Raw genomic sequence first — 19248 nt, forward strand, 5'->3', positions numbered from 1 at the left:
GGATAAAGAATATAGTCACTGTGTCTCTAGCTCTGGATTTTTAGTACACAATTCACTCTATTTCAGTATATGGTTATCTGTTTTTTATTAATTCACTTATTCTTCCTAAGACTATAAATTCCCAGACAGACATTAATATTCCCAGTTTAAACATAAGTAAATAGAGCAAGAGAGGTTAATAGATTATCTAAGTTCAAATCCTCCAGCTTTGTGAGTTTAGTAACATGTGATTTTAATGTGCATTTATTTCCCTGAATACTGTTTATGTTCAGCATCTTTTCATTAGCTTGTCAACCACTTGTATATCCTCTTTTGTGTGAGGTGCCTGTTCAAGTAGTTTGCTTATTTTTGTGTTGGGTAACTATCTTTTCTTCATTAATTTGTAAGATGTTTACATATAGATAGATATTTTGGAATCAAGTTCTTTGTTGCAATATACAGAGAAGCAAATACTTCTCCCATTCCTATGGTCTGCCTTTTCATTCTTTTATTTATTTTTAATTTTTTTCATTCTTTTATGGTAGGGTTTTTTAATGAACAAAAATTACTAATTTTAATAGTTTAATGATCTATTTTTGTGTCATTTAAAAGACACCTTTGCCTGCCCCAGTCATGAAGTATCTCCTGTTATTTTTTTATTCTTTGCTATTTTAGCTTTTACATTTAGGTCTGGAATTTATTTTTGTGTAGGTGTTAGGGAAAAGATTTTTAAAGGATGAGTCAAAATCTGAAGCTATAAAGGAAAACATTGATTTAAAAAACACAAAAATTAAAAAATAATTGTAACAATGGTTTGTAACAATGGTTTGTACTTTTTGTTTTCTATATAATTTAAGAGATAAATACATTTAAAGAAAAAAAAGCAATGATTTTATGTAAAAGCTAGTATTTTTGTGATTTTGGTTTGTAACTCCAAATCTTGTTTTCTACATAATTTAAGAAACTAATGCATTTAAAATATTTATGTTTTGGGGCACACAATGTATAAAGATGTAATTTTTGACATCAACAACTAAAAGAGATGGAGACAAAATTGTAAAGGAGCAGAATTTTTGTTATATTATTGAAGTTAAGCTGCTATATATTCAAATTAGAGTGTTTTAACTTTAGGATGTTAAATGTAATCCTCATGGTAACCATAAAGAAAATAGTTACAGAAGATACATAAGGGGAAATGAGAAATGAATTTAAACATTTCACTAACGAAAAAACCCCAAACACAAAATAAGACAGTAGTGATGGAAATGAGGGACAAAAGAGCTATAAGGCATGTAGAAAACAACACAATGACTGAAGTAAATCCTTCCTTCTTGGTAATTACTTTAAATGTAAATGGATTAAGCTCTTCAATCAAAAGAGAGAGATTATATGCCATCCAATGAGAAAGAATGTCTTTGTTTCTTCTCAAGGGTAGTCAGACATACTTCACTGTATATGGTCTACTGGACAAAAGCAATCTTTTTTTTTTTTTTTTTTTTTTTCAGGAAGGTGGGTACTACATAGGGAGGAGAGCTCCACATGAGCATTTTTTTAAGAAAAGATTTTATTTATTTATTCATGAGAGACACAGAGAGGGAGAGAGAGAGGCAGAGACATAGGCAGAGGAAGAAGCAGGCTCCATGCAGGAAGCCTGATGTGGGATTTGATCCAGAATCCCAGGATCATGCCCTGAGCCAAAGGCAGATGCTCAACTACTGAGCCACCCAGGCATCCCAACATGAGCATTTCTTCTTAAAAATTCCCTTACTTCTTGTTTGAGATTCACAAATTCTCTTTGATATAATAATCTATTAATGTGCTGTACTTCATTTATGAACATAATACTAATTATCAAATATTAATTTTGAAATTAGTCTAGTTATGTCCTCCAAAGAGAATAGAAATGGCTTAGAGAGAAATAATTATGTAGAAGTGGTTTAATAAATGGTTTAATATCAAACTTGATTCAGTCATATTCTAGGCCATGGATGTGACTTTCGAAAGATGGGGATGAATGAAACGTGGCCCGTCAATTCATTCACAGTGATCAAGACTTGACCTTGGTTTAGTTGAAGTCATATGAATATGTCCATCCACATGTATACCCTGGATGGCTCAATGGGTCAAGCGACCAACTCTTGGTTTTGGCTCAATTTGTGACCTCATGGTTGTGAGATCAAGCCCAGCATCAGGCTACACACCCGGTGAAGATTCTGCTTGAGATTATCTCCCTCTCCCTCTGCCCTTCCCCACCACAAGAGTGCTCTCTCTCTTTTTCTCAAATGAATAAATAAATCTTAAAAAAAATAAAATGACTTAAATGTAATCTTTGAAACGGTGCAACCTTGGAAAAGGCAGCGCATTAAGCAACAGCCAGGACACCTGGGTTTCAGTACCAGCTCTGCCAATAGGTTGTGACTTTGGAAGAGATTGTAATAATTATTGAACAGTTGTTAGGCTTTGAGAAATTGAGCTGGGTATTTTATCATAATCTTAATAGCCACTTTGTAAATTAGATAATACATTTATCTCATACAGGAGAAGAAATTAAAACTCTGAGAAGTTAATAATAGCCAAGATATGCAGCTGATAAATGACAAAATTAGAGTTTGACACAAGCTTTTCTCTGCATTAAGCTATTTCCATCACTTAATCTTTTGAATCTTAGTTTTTGTAGATGTGAGATCTACATATTCTCTGTATCCTTTATAAATTTGATGTTCTTTGATTTCAGTGTAAATATTTAAATGTAATGTTCTGTTCTATTATTATCATCCATTTCACTGAACTGCTGGCAAACCCATTTCTTAGTTTGTACTATTTGTCCTGAACATTTATTTCAGTCAGACTTACCAAATTATGAAATTCCTATTTGGGTTCTGTTAACATACCATATCCTCATTATTTAGTTTTACATTTGTTGTATTTGTAAAGAAAATAAAGTTAAATATTATAGAATTTGACTCCTGCAGTCGGAAGCTACAAGTACCATTTGCTGAAAGTAGAGGTGAAGGCAACTTCTCTCCTCTCCATCAGGAGATGGTTCTGATATTTGTTCTCCCAAAGGGTAGGGGAATAGAGAAGTAACTACACTCTTTTGCCAAACTCCTCTTCACTTTTGCTGTCACTTTGGCCTGGTGCCTAAAGATAAAAATATATGTAGGGGAAAAAAGGGCAGAGGTTTATAGATGGATAAAAACAAATGATCCAGGGATGCCTGGGTGGCTCAGTGGTTAAGCATCTGCCTTCAGCTCAGGGTGTGATCCTGGAGTTCCAGGATTGAGTCCCACATCCGGCTACCTGCATGGAGCCTGCTTCTCCCTCTGCCTATGTCTCTGCCTCTCTCTTTCTGTGTCTCTCATGAATAAATAAATAAAATCTTTTCTTAAATGACCCAAATAGATTATGTTTACAAGAAAATCACTGGAGGGACACCTGGGTGGCTCCGTGGTTGAGCATCTACCTTTGACTCAGGGTGTGATCCCAGTCTGGGTATCAAGTCCCACATTGGGCTTCCTGTGAGGAGCCTGCTTCTCCCTCTGCCTATGTCTCTGCCTCTTTCTGTGTCTCTCATGAATAAATAAATAAAATCTTAAAACAAAACAAAATAAACAAACAAGAAAACCAAGAGAATCACTGGAGATCCAAAGACACAAACAGATCAGAAGTGAAACAATGGAAAAAGATATTCCATGCAAATAGTAATCAAGAGAGCAAGTGTGGATATACTAATATCAGGCAAAACAGATTTTAAATAAAAAAAGAGGGGGATCCCGGGGTGGCTCAGTGGTTTGGTGCCTGCCTTTGGCCCAGGGCGTGATCCTGGAGACCCAGGATCGAGTCCCACATCAGGCTTCTGGTGTAGGGCCTGCTTCTCCCTCTGCCTGTGTCTCTGCTTGCCTCTCCCTCACGCTCTCTCTCTCTCTCTCTTTCATGAATGAATAAATAAATAAATAAAATCTTTTTAAAAAGGTTATAAGAGATAAGAACATTATATAATGATACAAATTTCAATATAGCAAGAATTTTAGTGCAAATAGTTATGTACCTAATGACAGACCATCAAAATATATGAAGCAAAAATTGATAAGAATTGAAGGGAGGAATACACAGGTTTACAATAAAAAATGGAAACTTCAGTACCCCACTCACAATAATGGATAGAACAACCAGACAGAAGATAAGTAGGAAAATAGAGAACGTAACACAATAAAACTACTAGATCTAACAGACATATACAGAATGTTCTACCCAACAATAGAATACATATTGTTTTTCTCATGCATATGGGACATTTTCTAGGGATAGACAGTATGTTAGACTACAAATTAAGTCTCAATAGATTTTGAGACTTAAAATATAGAGCCCGGGGGATCCCTGGGTGGCGCAGCGGTTTAGCGCCTGCCTTTGGCCCAGGGCGCGATCCTGGAGACCCGGGATCAAATCCCACATCGGGCTTCCGATGCATGGAGCCTGCTTCTCCCTCTGCCTATGTCTCTGCCTCTCTCTCTCTCTCTCTCTCTCTCTCTCTCTGTGACTATCATAAATAAATAAAAATTAAAAAAAAAAGATAGAGCCCATCAAATCCTCTCCTCCAACCACAATGGGATGAAATTAGAAATCAATAACAAAAGGGAAACTGGAAAATTCACAAAATTGTGGATACTGAATAACACACTTTTAAACAAACAACCAGATCAAAAAAAATCACAAGGGATATAAGAACATACTTAGAGATGAACAAAAATGAAACACGACATACCAAACCTCATGCGACTCAGTGAAAGTGCTACTAAGGGGGAAATTTATAGTTATAAATACTTACATTCAAAAACAAGATGTCAGGACTCCTGGGTGGCTCAGCAGTTGAATATCTGCCTTCCGCCCAGGGCATGATCCTGGAGTCCTGGGATCGAGTCCCACATTGTGCTCCCTGCATGGAACCTGCTTCTCCCTCTGCCTATGTCTCTCCCTCTCTCTCTCTCTGTGTCCCTTATGAATAAATAAATAAAATCTTAAAAAAAACAAAAACAAAAACAAGATGTCTGTGACACTTGGATGGTGCAGTCAGTTAAGCGTCCAACTCTTCATTTCAGCTTAGGGTTGGATGCAGGTTGTGATCTTGGGGTCATAGGATGGAACCCTGTGTTGGGCTGCATGCTCAGTGTGGAGTCTGCTTGAGATTCTCTCTCCGTCTTCCTCTGCCCTCCCTCCCCCACTGATGCTCGCTCTCTCTCTCTCTCAAGTAAATAAAGCTTAGGAAAAAAAAAAGATCTCAAATCAACAACCTGATTTTACAATTCAAGGAACTAGAAAAAGAAGAATGAACTAAAACCAAAGATAACAGAAGGAAGGAAATAATAAAGACTAACAGAGATAAATGAAACATTGAAAAACAATAGAGAAAAGCAACGAAGCAAAGTTGGTTCTTCAAAAAGATCAACAAAATCACTAAATCGTTAGCTTGATGGACTAAAAAGAAAATAGAAGACTCAAATTACTAAAATCAGAAACAAAGGTGAGACATTACTACTAATTTTATAGAAATTAAAAGGATTGGGATGCCTGGGTGGCTCAGTGGTTGAGTGTCTGCCTTCAGCTCAGAGCATGATCCTGGAGTCTCAGGATCGAGTCCTTCATTGGGCTTCCTACATGGAGCCTGCTTCTCCCTCTGGCTATGTCTCTGCCTCTCTGTGTGTCTCTCATGAATAAATAAATAAAACCTTTTAAAAAAGAAAGAAATTAAAAGGATTATGAGAAAATACTATGAACAATTGTATGTCAACAAGTTGGATAACCTAGATGAAATGGACAAGTTCCTAGAAACACAAAAACTACCAAGACTAAATCACAAAGAAATAGAAAATTGGAGTAGACCAAAACTAGTAAGAAGATTGAATCAGTGATCAGAAATCTTCCAAAAAAGAAAAGCTCTGGACCTGGTGTCTTCACTGGTGAATTCTACCAAACATTTAAAGAAGAACTAACACCAATTCTTCTCAAATTTTTCCAAAAAATTGAAGAGGAGACTTGAAGGGGAGGGAACATTTAACTAATTTTTGTGAGGTCAGCATTACCTCATACAAGATAGCCAGATGAAGACACTACAAGAAAACTACAGACTAATATTCCCGATGAATGTAGATGCAAAAGTCCTCAACAAAATACTAGCAAACAGAATTCAGTAACGAATTAAAAGGATTATACATCACAATCAAGTGAGATTTATTCCTGAGATGTAAGGATGGTTCAACATATGAAAATTGATGAATATAATTCACATCAACAGAATGAAGGGGAAAAAAAAACACATTATCATCCCAATTAATACAGAAAAAAGCATTTGACAAAATTCAACATGCTTTCACAATAAACACACTCAAACTAGGAATAGAAAGAAACTTCTCAACATCGTAAGAACTATAGAATAAAAACCCATAGTAAACATGATGAAACATTGAAAGTGTTTACTCTAAAATCAAGAATAAGTCTTTCACTTCTGTTCAAACTATGACTGGAGTTTAAGCTAGAGTAATTAGGCAAGAAAAAGAAATAAAAGGTATGAGGGGGATGTCTGGGTGGCTCAGCAGTTGAGCGTCTGCCTTTGGCTGGAGGCATGAGCCTGCTTCTCCCTCTGCCTGTGTCTCTGCCTCTCTCTCTGGATCTTTCATGAATACTTAAAATCTTTTAAAAATTTTAAAAATAAAAGGCATGGGGATACCTGGTTGGTTCAGTCAGAAGAGCATATAGCTCTTGGTCTCAAGGTCATGAGTTCAAGTCCTATGCTGGGTGTAGAGATTACTAAAAAAAAAAAAATGTTAAAGGCATCCAAATTGAAAAGAAAGAAGTAAAATAGCTCTGTTTGCAGATATGACCATATATGAAGAAAACTAACGATTCCACACACACAAAAACCTGTTAAAATAAATCATGAATTCAGCAAAGTAGCAGGATAAAAAGTCAACACACAAAAATAATTTGCATTTCTCTTTTTTCACTAATTTGCATTTCTATACACAAATAATGAACAATCTAAAAAGAAATTACAAAAACAATTCCATTTACAAAAGCATTAAAAGGAATAAAAATACTTAGGAGTTAACCAAGGAGGTGAAAGACTTGTATAATGAAAACTACAAAACATTGCTGAAAGAAGTAGGGAAGACACAAATGGAAACATATTCTATGTTCACACATTGGAAGACTTATTATTATTAAAATATCACTGCTACCCAAAGTGATGTATAGATTCATTGCAATCCCTATTAAAATCTCAGTGGCATTTTTCACAGAAATAGAAAAACCCATCCTAAAATTCATATGGAATTTCAAGTGCCCCTGCATAGCCAAAACCATCTTGAAAAAGAAAAAAACAAAACAAAACAAAACAAAACAAAAAACTGAACGACTCACACTTCCTGCTTCAAAGCTACAGTAATGAAAACAGTGCTATTGGCTAAGGTAGACATATAGACCAATAGAATAGAATAGAGAGCCCAGAAATAAACTGTCACTTACATGGTCAAATGATTTTTGACAAGGACTTCAAGACCATTAAATGGGAAAAAGACAGTCTTTTCAAGATTGTACTTATTTATGAGAGAGAGAGAACCCGCACAAGCAGGGGGAAGGGTCAGAGAGAGGGACAAACAGACTACATGCTGAGCAGGGAGCCCGACGTGGGGGTCAATCCCAGGATCCTGGGATCATGACCTGAGCCAAAGGCAGACACTTAACAGACTGATCCACCCAGGCACCTCAAAACAGTCTTCTTTTCAACAAATGGTAGTGGGAATACTGGATATCCACCGGCAAAATAATGAAGTTAGACCCTTACCTAACACCACATACAAAAATTATAAAAATTGATCAAAGAATTAAATGTAAGACTTAACACAATAAAACTCTTACAAGAAAACATGGTTCAAAAGCTTCACAATATTGTATTTGGCAGTGATTTCCTGGATAACACTAAAGGTACAGGTAACAAAAGGAAAAACAGACAAATTAGACTTCATAAAAATTTACCTTTTTTTGTGCATCAGAAGACTCTATTAACATCCACTTGTCAGGACGAACACCTATTGTATGTTGTATGGACCATATCACTATATTGTACACCTGAAACTAATATTACACTGCATGTTAACTAACAGGAATTTAAATAAAAACTTAAAGAAAGACACTATCAACACAATAAAAAGACAACTCACAGAATGGAAGAAAATATTTGCAAATCATATATCTGATAAGCCAATTATGGCTAGGATATATAAAGAACTATTATAATTTAATAATAAAAAGACAACCAAATTAAAAAATAGGCAAAGAATCTGAATAGACATTTCACCATAGATGTACAAATGGCCAATTATCAACCTCACTAAACATTAGGGAAAGCAAATCAAAACTACAATGAGATATCACCTCATACCCAGTTGAGTGGCTACTACCAAAAAAATGGAAAATAATAAGTGCTGGCAAGGATGTGGAGACATTGGAACCCTGTGCCTTATTGATGGCAGTTCCTCAAAAAATTAAAAAAATAGAATATGACCCAGCAATTCCACTTCTGGGTTTATGCCCAAAAGAATTGACAGGAGTGTCTGGAAGAGCTATTTGTATGCCCATGTTCACAACAGCGTTATTCACAATTGCTAAAACATGGAAGCAATCCAAGCGTCCATCAAAGGATGAATGGATTAGCAAAATGTAGTATACATACACAATGGAATATTATTCAGCCTTAAAAAGGAAAGAAATTCTGAAATATACTACAATATGGGTGAATCTTGAGGACATAATGCTAAGTGAAATAAGCCAGTCACAAAATGACAAATGCCATATAATTCCACTTACATGAAATATTTACTTAAAATCATAATGAGAGAAAGTATAATGGTGGTTGCCAGGAGCAATGTGGGAAGTATGGAGAGATATTATTTAATGGGTAAGGAGTTTCAGTTTTATAAGATGAAGAGTCATGAGAATTGGTGGTATGATGGTTGTACAACCATGTGAATGTATTTATTACCACTGAACTTCACATTTAAACATGGCTAAGATGGTAATTGTTATGAATATTTTATCACAACAGAAAAAAGTGAAAAAAAAAAGACAATGAATAGATCTCTTCAATGTATTGAGAGAAATTAACTGTCCATCTAGAAATTTATATCCAATAATTTGGTTAATTATAATTATATATCATAATATAAAATATAAACATAAAATGACAATTTTATATCATTTAATATATTAAACTATCATTTAAGAGAGAGGTAAAAATAAAACATTTTCAGACATACAAAGACTAAGAGAGTTTGCTACCCAAAGACCATCCCTTATAAGAGACATATTAAAGAATAGGTTAACAAGAAAAAAACAAAATTCAGGAGGCACAAAAAATATAAGCATAAAGGTCTATTAATTTGTCAATAAAGTTTCATCAACTATCAATTATTAAGAATATAATTTTTAAATTACAAAACTAAAATTTCAACAGCAGTAATAAAATTGAGCATATTAAACAATGGCCTGTTAAGGTGAATGACTAATTTTATTTATTAGTGGGCAAAATAATAGTTAAGATAATAAAAATATATGGGGGCACCTGGGTGGCTCAGTTGGTTAAGCATCTGCCTTTGGCTCAGGTCATGATCTCAGGGTCCTGGGATGGAGCCCTGCATGGGGCTTCCTGCTCAGTGGGGAGTCTGCTTCTCTCAGTCCCTCTGCTCCTCTCCTTGTTCATGCTCTCTCTCTCTCTCTCTCTCTTTTTTTCTTTTAAAGATTTCATTTAGGGACGCCTGGGTGGCTCAGTGGTTGAGCGCCTGCCTTTGGCTCAGGTCGTGATCCCGGGGTCGTGGGATGGAGTCCCACATCCGGCTCCCTGCATGGAGCCTGCTTCTCCCTCTGCCTGTGTATCTGCCTCTCTTTCTGTGTCTTTCGTGAATAAATAAATAAACTTAAAAAAAATAAAGATTTCATTTATTTATTTGAAAGTTATTTGCATAAGCAGAGGGAACAGGAGAGAGAGAAGCAGACTCCCCACTGAGCGAGGAGCCCAATATGGGGCTTGATCCCAGGACCCTGAGATCATGACCTGAGCTGAAGGCAGACGCTTAACCACCTGAGCCAGCCAAGAGCCCTCTCTCTTAAATAAAATAAAATAAAATCCTTTAAGAAATTTATGGACAAATACTGAAAGAACAGAAATACAAACCAGCAAAGGATTTTTTTTTTTGGTTTCTTTTTTTTTTTTTTTAATTTTTTATTTATTTATGATAGTCACAGAGAGAGAGAGAGAGAGAGAGAGGCAGAGACACAGGCAGAGGGAGAAGCAGGCTCCATGCACCGGGAGCCCGACGTGGGATTCGATCCCGGGTCTCCAGGATCGCGCCCTGGGCCAAAGGCAGGCGCTAAACCGCTGCGCCACCCAGGGATCCCAGGATTTTTTTTTTTTAAGACAGGGAGGGGTAGGTAGAAGGAGAGGGAAAGAGAATCCCAAGCAGGGTGTGGAGCCTGATGCAGGGCTCCATCTCACAACCCTGAGATCATAACCCAAGCCCAAATCAAGAATCAGACACTTAACCGATTGGGGCACCCCAAAACCAGCAAAGGATTTTAAAAGGGGGAGAAGAAAATCCAAATCAAAAAGCATTAACACAGCACGGAAGACAGAGAACCTTAGCCAATGTTGAAATGAGATGAGTGTTTCTAAACCAGAAGGGGATGGCAGGCCAGGATAGCTTTCCTAACTTCTTGGTTCTTGAATTTGCCCTTTTTTTTTTTAATTTTTTTTTTCATTCATTTATGATAGTCACACAGAGAGAGAGAGAGGCAGAGACACATGCAGAGGGAGAAGCAGGCTCCATGCACCGGGAGCCCGACGTGGGATTCGATCCCGGGTCTCCAGGATCGCGCCCTGGGCCAAAGGCAGGCGCTAAACCTCTGCGCCACCCAGGGATCCCTTGAATTTGCTCTTAAAGATGTTTTTGTGGGGACACCTGGGTGGCTCAGCGGTTGAGCGTCTGTCTTTGGCTCAGGACGTGATCCCGGGTTGTGGGATCAAGTCCCATATCAGTCTCCTTGCAGGGAGTCTGCTTCTCGTGTCTCTGCCTCTCTCTCTCTCTCTGTGTCTCTCATGAATAAATAAATAAAATCTTAAAAAAAAAAGACTAGCAATAAATGAATTGTGTTCAATTTAAGTAGGTGGGGAAAAAAACAATAGGGGAAAAAGTTAAAGAAAATAGAAGAAAAATGCAGATAAGAACAAAAAGTAATTAAATAGAAAAAATGATACAGTTAATAGAAAAAGTATAGTTGAGAAAAATCAACAAAATCCAAAATGCTTCTTTGGAAAAGATAATAGAATAAACAAGCCACTATCAAGACTTATCAAGAGTAAAAAGAGAAAAGACATAATAAAAATTGTAAGGAATGATGACATAGTAATAGAAAACAATATACCACTAACTGTTCATTGATAATTAACATTTTATGAACCACTTCCCCCTTCCCCAAAAAAGAATCCAGTTCCAATAATTTTATAAAACAAGAAATCCTAATCTTACCCTGTTTCAGAGTTGAAAAAAGGGAAAGCTACCCAAATAATTTTTTTTAAGATTTATTTATTTATTCATGAGAGACACAGAGAGAAAGAGGCAGAGACACAGGCAGAGAGAGAAGCAGGCTCCCAGCAAGGAGCCTGATATGGCACTCAATCCCGGACCCCAGGATCACACCCTGCACCAAAGGCAGACACTCAACTGCTGAATCACCCAGGTGTCCCCAACCCAAATCATTTTTAAGGCTAGTGTATGTTTGATATTCAAACCAGAAAAAGATGGTTTATAAGACAAAAATCATAAACCAATCATCCTGTGATACTAAGGTGCTAAAATGCTAAATAAAATATTAGCAATTCAAATTTGGCAGTTTATATAAAAATAATTAATCATGATCAAGTAGAGTTTATCCTGGAAAGGTAAGGAAGTTCAGCATCATCAAATCTCTTAAGGAATATACCATATTAACAGATTAGAGAAAAATATAGAATGCTTTTAATAGATACAGAAGGAAAAAAATAGATTCAGAGGGAACATTTGATCAATTTCTACAATCATTTAAAAATGTAAAGTTTTAGGGGCACCTGGGTGGCTCAGCCAGTTAAGCATCTGCCTTTGGTTCAGTTCATGAGTCCAGGCCCTGAGTTGAGCTTCCTGCTCATGCTCTCTCTCTCTCTCTCTCTCTCTCAAATAAATAATTAAAATCATAAAAAAAAAAAGTTTTAGTAAACTTAAGTGTAAAAGGTAGTCATCAAAGTAGTATTCTGTATAAACAGGTTGAAGAAAAGATATAATAATAAGTACAGAAAAAATTTTATAAAATTCAACATTAATTCATTTAAAAAGTATACCTTTTACAAAACTAAAGGGTAAAGGATAGTTGTAAAAAAATCTACAGCAATGATCATATTTAAAAATGAGACTTCGGAAGCAGTGCCAATTAAAGTCAAGAATAAGACACTGTTAAAAAAAAAAAAAAAGGGGGGATCCCTGGGTGGCGCAGCGGTTTGGCGCCTGCCTTTGGCCCAGGGCGCGATCCTGGAGACCCTGGATCGAATCCCACGTCGGGCTCCCAGTGCATGGAGCCTGCTTCCCCCTCTGCCTGTGTCTCTGCCTCTCTCTCTCTATGTCTGTCATGAATAAATAAAGAAAATCTTTAAAAAAAAAAAAAAAAAAAGAATAAGACACTGTTACCACAGTGTCTATTTATCATTGTACTGGTAATCTTAGCCCATGCAATAAGTCACAAAGCTCCCCGCAAGGAACCTGCTTCTCCCTCTCCCTATGTCTCTGCCTCTCTCTATGTGTCTCTCAAAAATAAATAAATAAAATCTTAAAAAAAAAAAAGAAAGACCTAAGAATTGGAAAGAAAGAGACAGTAGACAGTATGATTATCTATAAAGTAATTAAGCAAATCCACAGGGAAAGATTTCTGGAAATCTGATCAATATATAAGAATTGGTAAAGGTAATTATTATTAACAAATGTAATTAAAAATATATCTCTTTTGTAAGCACATCATAAAATACATAGGAATAAACTGAAGACGTGTAAAATGCTTAAACAAGAAAATTAGAAAGCAGTAATAAGGGCATAAAATAAGATCTGAATAGAAGGATGGGAAGACTCAATGCCAAAGATGACCATTCTTTCCAAAATTATCTTAAAATTAAATTTAAGTAGAATCTTAAAAATGTATGGAATTGTACAACTTGGCAACCTGATTCAAAAGCTATGTAACAAAGCACTAAGAATATCTAAGATAGTATGAATAAAATAAACAAGATGAAGGAATGAACTCTCCTTACCCAATATCAACACTGCTTATAAAGCTAGAGTGATAAACACAGTGTGATATCAGCACAGGGATAGGTGAATGTGCCAGTGGAACAGAATGGAGAGCCCCAACCCTATAGTGACCTTCCAAGTATAAACATGGCTGCTTCACTTCTACTTTTCAAATGTCATGCAAATTTCTCCTGTGGCCATTTTGCGCCCAGAACCATAAGGAAAGGGAATTCTAGGAAGTAGGATTTCAACTTAGCTAAGTTGACACTGTACAAAGCCACCATAGTCCATCCTTGGTCAACTTGGCATCCACAAATAGCCATTTTAACTATGCTTAACTTAGAAATAAAATTTGAACGCAAACTATAGCAAACTTGCACTTCTGCTTAGCATGATGTATCTATCCCTTACACAATAAAAACATGTCAGATCAATTGATTATCCATATGGAGAAAGAAAAAGTACATTCTTAATGGTCCCAATCAAAAGAAGATACAAAGTCACTTAATTCATAGTTCGGTGATTATTTCTCTTCTAGCTGAGTCACATTTCTCTTGTGATATCCTGTAACTTAACTACTGACAATGTTAAAAACTTCTTTAGACAGTAGAGGAATGGGGAGAGAAAGGATTTTTTTTTTATGAAGACACTAAAATATTTACATTGGAAATAAGAAGAAAAGTTTCATCCTCACTTCTGCAACTGATTGTGTTGTTTCAGCTGGTATTTTGTAAATACTCTTCCACTTCCCACTTTATACTCCCTGCCTGGTGAGGTGACTTTTGTTTCTAGTCTGTGCCTTTAACACTTCTTCCTGGATTGGGTTGTAGTAGTTTTGCTATTGACTTTAATCACCGGAAATGGGAGTACCAAGAGATTCTCCATTCTCCCCTTTGGAGGTCAAGACAGTCACCCCCGGCAGTACAATAACCTTCTTCTTTGCCTGTTGTGTCACTGGCAAGAAAAGTTTAAAGTAGCCAGGGTCAGTCTCAATGTCCAGTTCGGTGGAACCACTGCTGTGTTCCCCTTGGAAATATTTCTCTTTGCAGAACTAATACTTCTAGATCAGCAGAATCCAACGTTTCAGACATAGAAAGCAGCATTTTTTTTTTTTTTTTTTGCTAGAAAATCACCATGTGTTATATTGAGGGAAGCTATTCTCATTTCTAACCTTTGCTTCCTGACCCACGAATCTCTGCTTTGGGAGAAGCAGCAACATATATCAGTTGCTGATTTAAAGAATATCTTGCATCCTTTACCCAAGCCTTGCAAGATGTTGCCACCTGGGTGGTACAATAACCGAGCCTTCAAAAGGCCATTCTACTCTTCCCTCAGGTCAGCTGTTTCAGGGTGATGGGGAACATGGTAAGACCAGTAAATTCCACAAGCCTGAGCCCTTTGCTGCGAATGAAATTCTTTGGTCAGCATGGAAACTTTCAGATGCCTTAAATGGACCTTGAGATGGGAATTTAAAACCCTGACTCATCATTACTTTTCCCCAAATTCTTCAGGGCATTTTAACAATCCACCAATCTTATTCTAATTCTATCCAAGCAAATACTTGGTCAATCAAAGCACTGACTTCCATAGGCATCAAATTACGATTGTCTACAGGTGACCATTTAAAGAACATTTTTCTCCCATTCTATGACATTGAGTACCAGTGATCCCTGTACTGCTGGTAACCCTTGGTAATCCTTGGTAAGGGTCATTTAATGCCCTTAAATATAATTAGATCACAGAATCAATTCTATTATCCAGACCAAATTTGGAGAACCCATCACTCACTAATGTTCTGATCTTAGTAATCATGTCTGGTAGCATATTCTGTATTAGGATCCTATCTAAGAAACAGGGCTACTGGGCAGCCCTGGTGGCGCAGCGGTTTAGCGCCGCCTGCAGCCTGGGGTGTGATCCTGGGGACCCTGAATCGAGTCCCACATCGGGCTCCCTGCACGGAGCCTGCTTCTCCTCCCTCTACCTGTTCCTCTGCCCCTCCCTCTCTCTGTGTCTCTATGAATAAATAAATAAAATCTTAAAAAAAAAAAAAAGAAAGAAACAGGGCTACTAGGAATGACAAAGAGCAAGAATGCTATTCTGGGCATGTGTCCCCAGTTACGGGAGCTGGTTATTTAGTCTGTATATAAGATTATTACTCAAAAAAAAAAAAAAAGAAGAAGATTATTACTCTAGGGCTGGGGACTGAGCACAGGGGCAGGCCTTTGGGAAGGAAAGATGGATGTGACATGGGATGTGACGCAAGGACAAATTGGAACCCAGGAGGAAGAGCAAGAATAAGCTGGAAAGTGCTTCAGCCTCATGCCATTGGTAAGCCTCTAACTTTGCCCATGCAGGTGACCTGCCAAAGAATCTGGTCCTTTGTTTTAGGACTAAATCCACACATAGCTCAGGAGTTGGGGAAACTGAAAAGGCTCTGATGGAAAATAAAGGAACTTTGTGCTCTGCTGCTTTCCCCCCTCAGCCCCCATTGGCAAGGTGAGCCAGCAAATCTGTCATAATGCATGAGCCACCACAGGGCCTGCCTTACACAGTGTAAACAGGCAGCTGCTGCTTCACTTCTGTTGCCAAGTATCATGCAGATTTCCCCTGTGGCCAGCCCTAGCCCACAACCATGCAGGGAAGGAAATTCTGGGAAATGTAGTCCTAGCTTAGCTAAATTGACACAGTACAAAGCCACTACACTATTTATAAAAAGGTTTAACCTAAGGCATAAATATGTGGTACAAGCATGAAGACATTGTTAAGCAGGAAAACTATGGTAATTAAAATAAGGATTAGGGGCACGTGGGTGGCTCAGTCAGTTGGACATTTGCCTTTGGCTCAGGTCACTATCCTGGGGTCCTGGGATTGAGCCCCACATAGGGCTCCCTGCTCAGTGGGGAACCTGCTTCTCCCTTGCCCCTCCTCCTACTTGTGCTCTCTCTCTTTCTGTCTGTCTCTATCAAATAAATGAATAAAATGTTAAAAAAATAAATAAAAAATAAAATAAGGATGAGCACTGGGGAGGAAGGATGGGAACAGGACTAGCTAGGAAGTGTGCATAGGCCTACCATTCTCTGTGACAGTTTATTTCTTTTCATTCTGTTTTTTTTGTAAATGGGATCTATGCCCAGGGCAGAGCCCAAGTGCAGAGCTGAGATCAAGAATAGGACACGTAACTGATTGAGCCACCCAGGTGTCCCTGTGACATTTTATTTCTTAAAACAACTGTAGTAGAGATGTTTGATAAAGTAGGTGGTTGTGGGCATATGGGTATTCTTTTTACTATTCTTTATACTTGCCTATAGATTTGAAGTGTAGAAGGAGGTAAAGGAGGGAAAGGTGTAACAATACTAATTGCTGTTGTTTACTGACCGATAGGCTTGACCCTTGGATTATGTGACTTACGTAGAGAACAGGTTTCTTTCTCTGCATTGAGGGAAGAATCACAGCTATAGACACTAACATTTTGAGCCCTACTCAGGGTCCCAAGTTGGAGAAGATGTGGGGGTCCCTTTGCTGCCCTTTCTCTCAATAGCCTTGAGAAACCTTGTCCCTTTTTTCCTTTTTGCCCTCTCTTCTGCGGGGTGTCTCTCTATCTCTTGCTCTCTCATCTTTCCAAAGGAAGGCTTTTGCATCCAGGAGAAAGGTGCTAAGTGGGGTAAGTGCAGGTCTTTGGAGCTTCGATGAAGGACTCACACACATCAGGCTCCAAGTGAAGCCCAGCCCACAGGATGAGAGGGCCTGGGGCTACTGTGGGGAAGCCCCACACCTCCTCCCCATGCTGGGCTGCCTCAACTCCAGCCCACACCTGTTTTTCCCCTCCTCTGCCCCCTCCTGCACCTGACAGGCCAAGAGCAAACAAGGTTGTTGTTTGTTCCTCTCTCCCTGGAATGCACAGTGACACAGGGGAGGCACTATATATGCTGACAACACACATTACACTTTGCAGTTACATACTGTTTCCTAAATTTTTCTTCTGTATGCTGCTTTTAAGACTTTCTCTGAAATCCTATGCTCTTCAATCAGACTGAAGTTAACAAACATGTATTTGAGGGCTATTTTATGTGCTGGGTTTATGAGAGGTACAAAGGAATGAAGAATACAGTTTCTTCCCGTTGAAGACTCATGATCTCACGACAGGGGCAGATTCACAACTGTCAAATGAAAAGGGCAAACTCTATGGGAGTATGAAGGACAGAGATTAGTTATAACTTCAGAGATCCAGGAAGTGCTCCTTGGAGGAAACTTTTCTCTGCAGATAACCTTCAAAGAGAGGGAAGCCTAGGAAGGGAAGGGGTAGGTGACATTAGGCAGACAGAAAATGCTGTGGGAGCAGAGAGAAGGGCTACCTCACATGGACCCCTTGGGGACTCCCAGATTTAAGGTAGATGAAGACAGAGGCAGGAAGGAATGATCAGACAGGAAGGATGAGGCCTGGGGCAAACAGCTAGTATGCAGTGACACTAGTATGCAGTGACACTAGTATGTTTTCTACCCACTTAGAGCACTTTAGAGCTGGTTGGATCCTTAGCAGCAAACTAGCCAAAGCCCTTTCTTGTTCTAAAAAGGAAGGACATTAAGGCCCAACCAAGTGGGGAGTGATTTGCACAAAAGGAAACCTGGGTCCAGAACTCAGCTTCCAGCTCACCCTACACCATGCCCCTGTGACAATCCAGGACCTGAGTCAGCACCTTACTTGTCATTCTGTCCAGCAGCCATGCCTGTCACAGTGCCTGGCACATAGTAAGCACAAACCTATTTGCTCAACTGAATTCGGTTTCTTATTCCTCCAGTTTCTGAAGAAGTGGCCAAGAAAGAGGGATGGTCCTCTATTGAACCTTGTCCTACCACAGTCTCTGTTCAGGGTGCATATTGATGCTACCTTCTTGATCCCTACCGTCATGCTGTGATTTCCACTTTACAGAGGAGGAAAATGTATCTTGGAGGAGGAAAATGTATCTTGGAGAGCTAGGTGCTCCATTTTATGGCTAGTGAACTGCCTGAATTCAAACTCAGGTCCATCTGACTTTAAATTCCACGATGGGGGGTCAGCGTAAATGGTTGAAATTGATTTTAAGGGCAGCCTGGGGGGCTCAGTGGTTTAGAGCTGCCTTCGGCCTAGGGTGTGATCCTGGAGACCTAGGATCGAGTTCCATGTCAGGCTCCCTGCATGGAACCTGCTTTCTCCCTCTGCCTGTGTCTGTGCCTCTCTCTCTTTCTGTCTGTCATGAATAAATAAATAAAATATTCAAAAAAAAAGAAATTGAGTTTCATTGAATTGATTTCCCCTCCATGCCCACCACCCTTGGGGCAGGGTTTTTTTTCCTTTGGGGTGAATGGGGGATGGCATTGTAGTAGAAGAGTATGTGTGAAAGAGGGTAAATCCTTTTAAGGACTACCTTGCTTTAACTGCTCATAATGGACTGAACTTCCAACACCAAACAAAAATATCGATTTTTTTTTTAAGGTCGTTGCCCATCAGTCTTTAGCACCTCTTTGTATCATGGGCATTAAAACCTAATCTGAGGATCCAGAAACTCAGGAAATGAGTTGAAATGGAAAGACATAAAAAGAACTGGATTATAGTGTGTGACCTCTCCAAGTGTCTTGTAAGCAGATGCAGTTGGAGAGGGGAGAGGATGAAAGAAGAGGTTTCTGTGCTCAGGTGAAAGAAAAATAGAGATGATGGTGATGGTGGGTGGGGGTGGGGGTGTATGTTTCTTGCAGGTAGATGGTGGGTGGTGGTGGGCAGGGAGAAAACAGACTTGTCACAGGCTCTGCATACCAGCACAGATGTCCCCCTCAATCTCACAGGTGGGCTTCTGGGGTTGCCACCTAGTGTTTGCCACCCCCTACTGAGGCCGGGGAAGTTGAGTCCAGGGTTAGAGACCGGTTGGGAGAGAACTGGGCA

The sequence above is a fragment of the Canis lupus genome, chromosome 17, assembly GCF_011100685.1.
Source record: "Canis lupus familiaris isolate Mischka breed German Shepherd chromosome 17, alternate assembly UU_Cfam_GSD_1.0, whole genome shotgun sequence".
Classification (NCBI taxonomy): domain Eukaryota; kingdom Metazoa; phylum Chordata; class Mammalia; order Carnivora; family Canidae; genus Canis; species Canis lupus.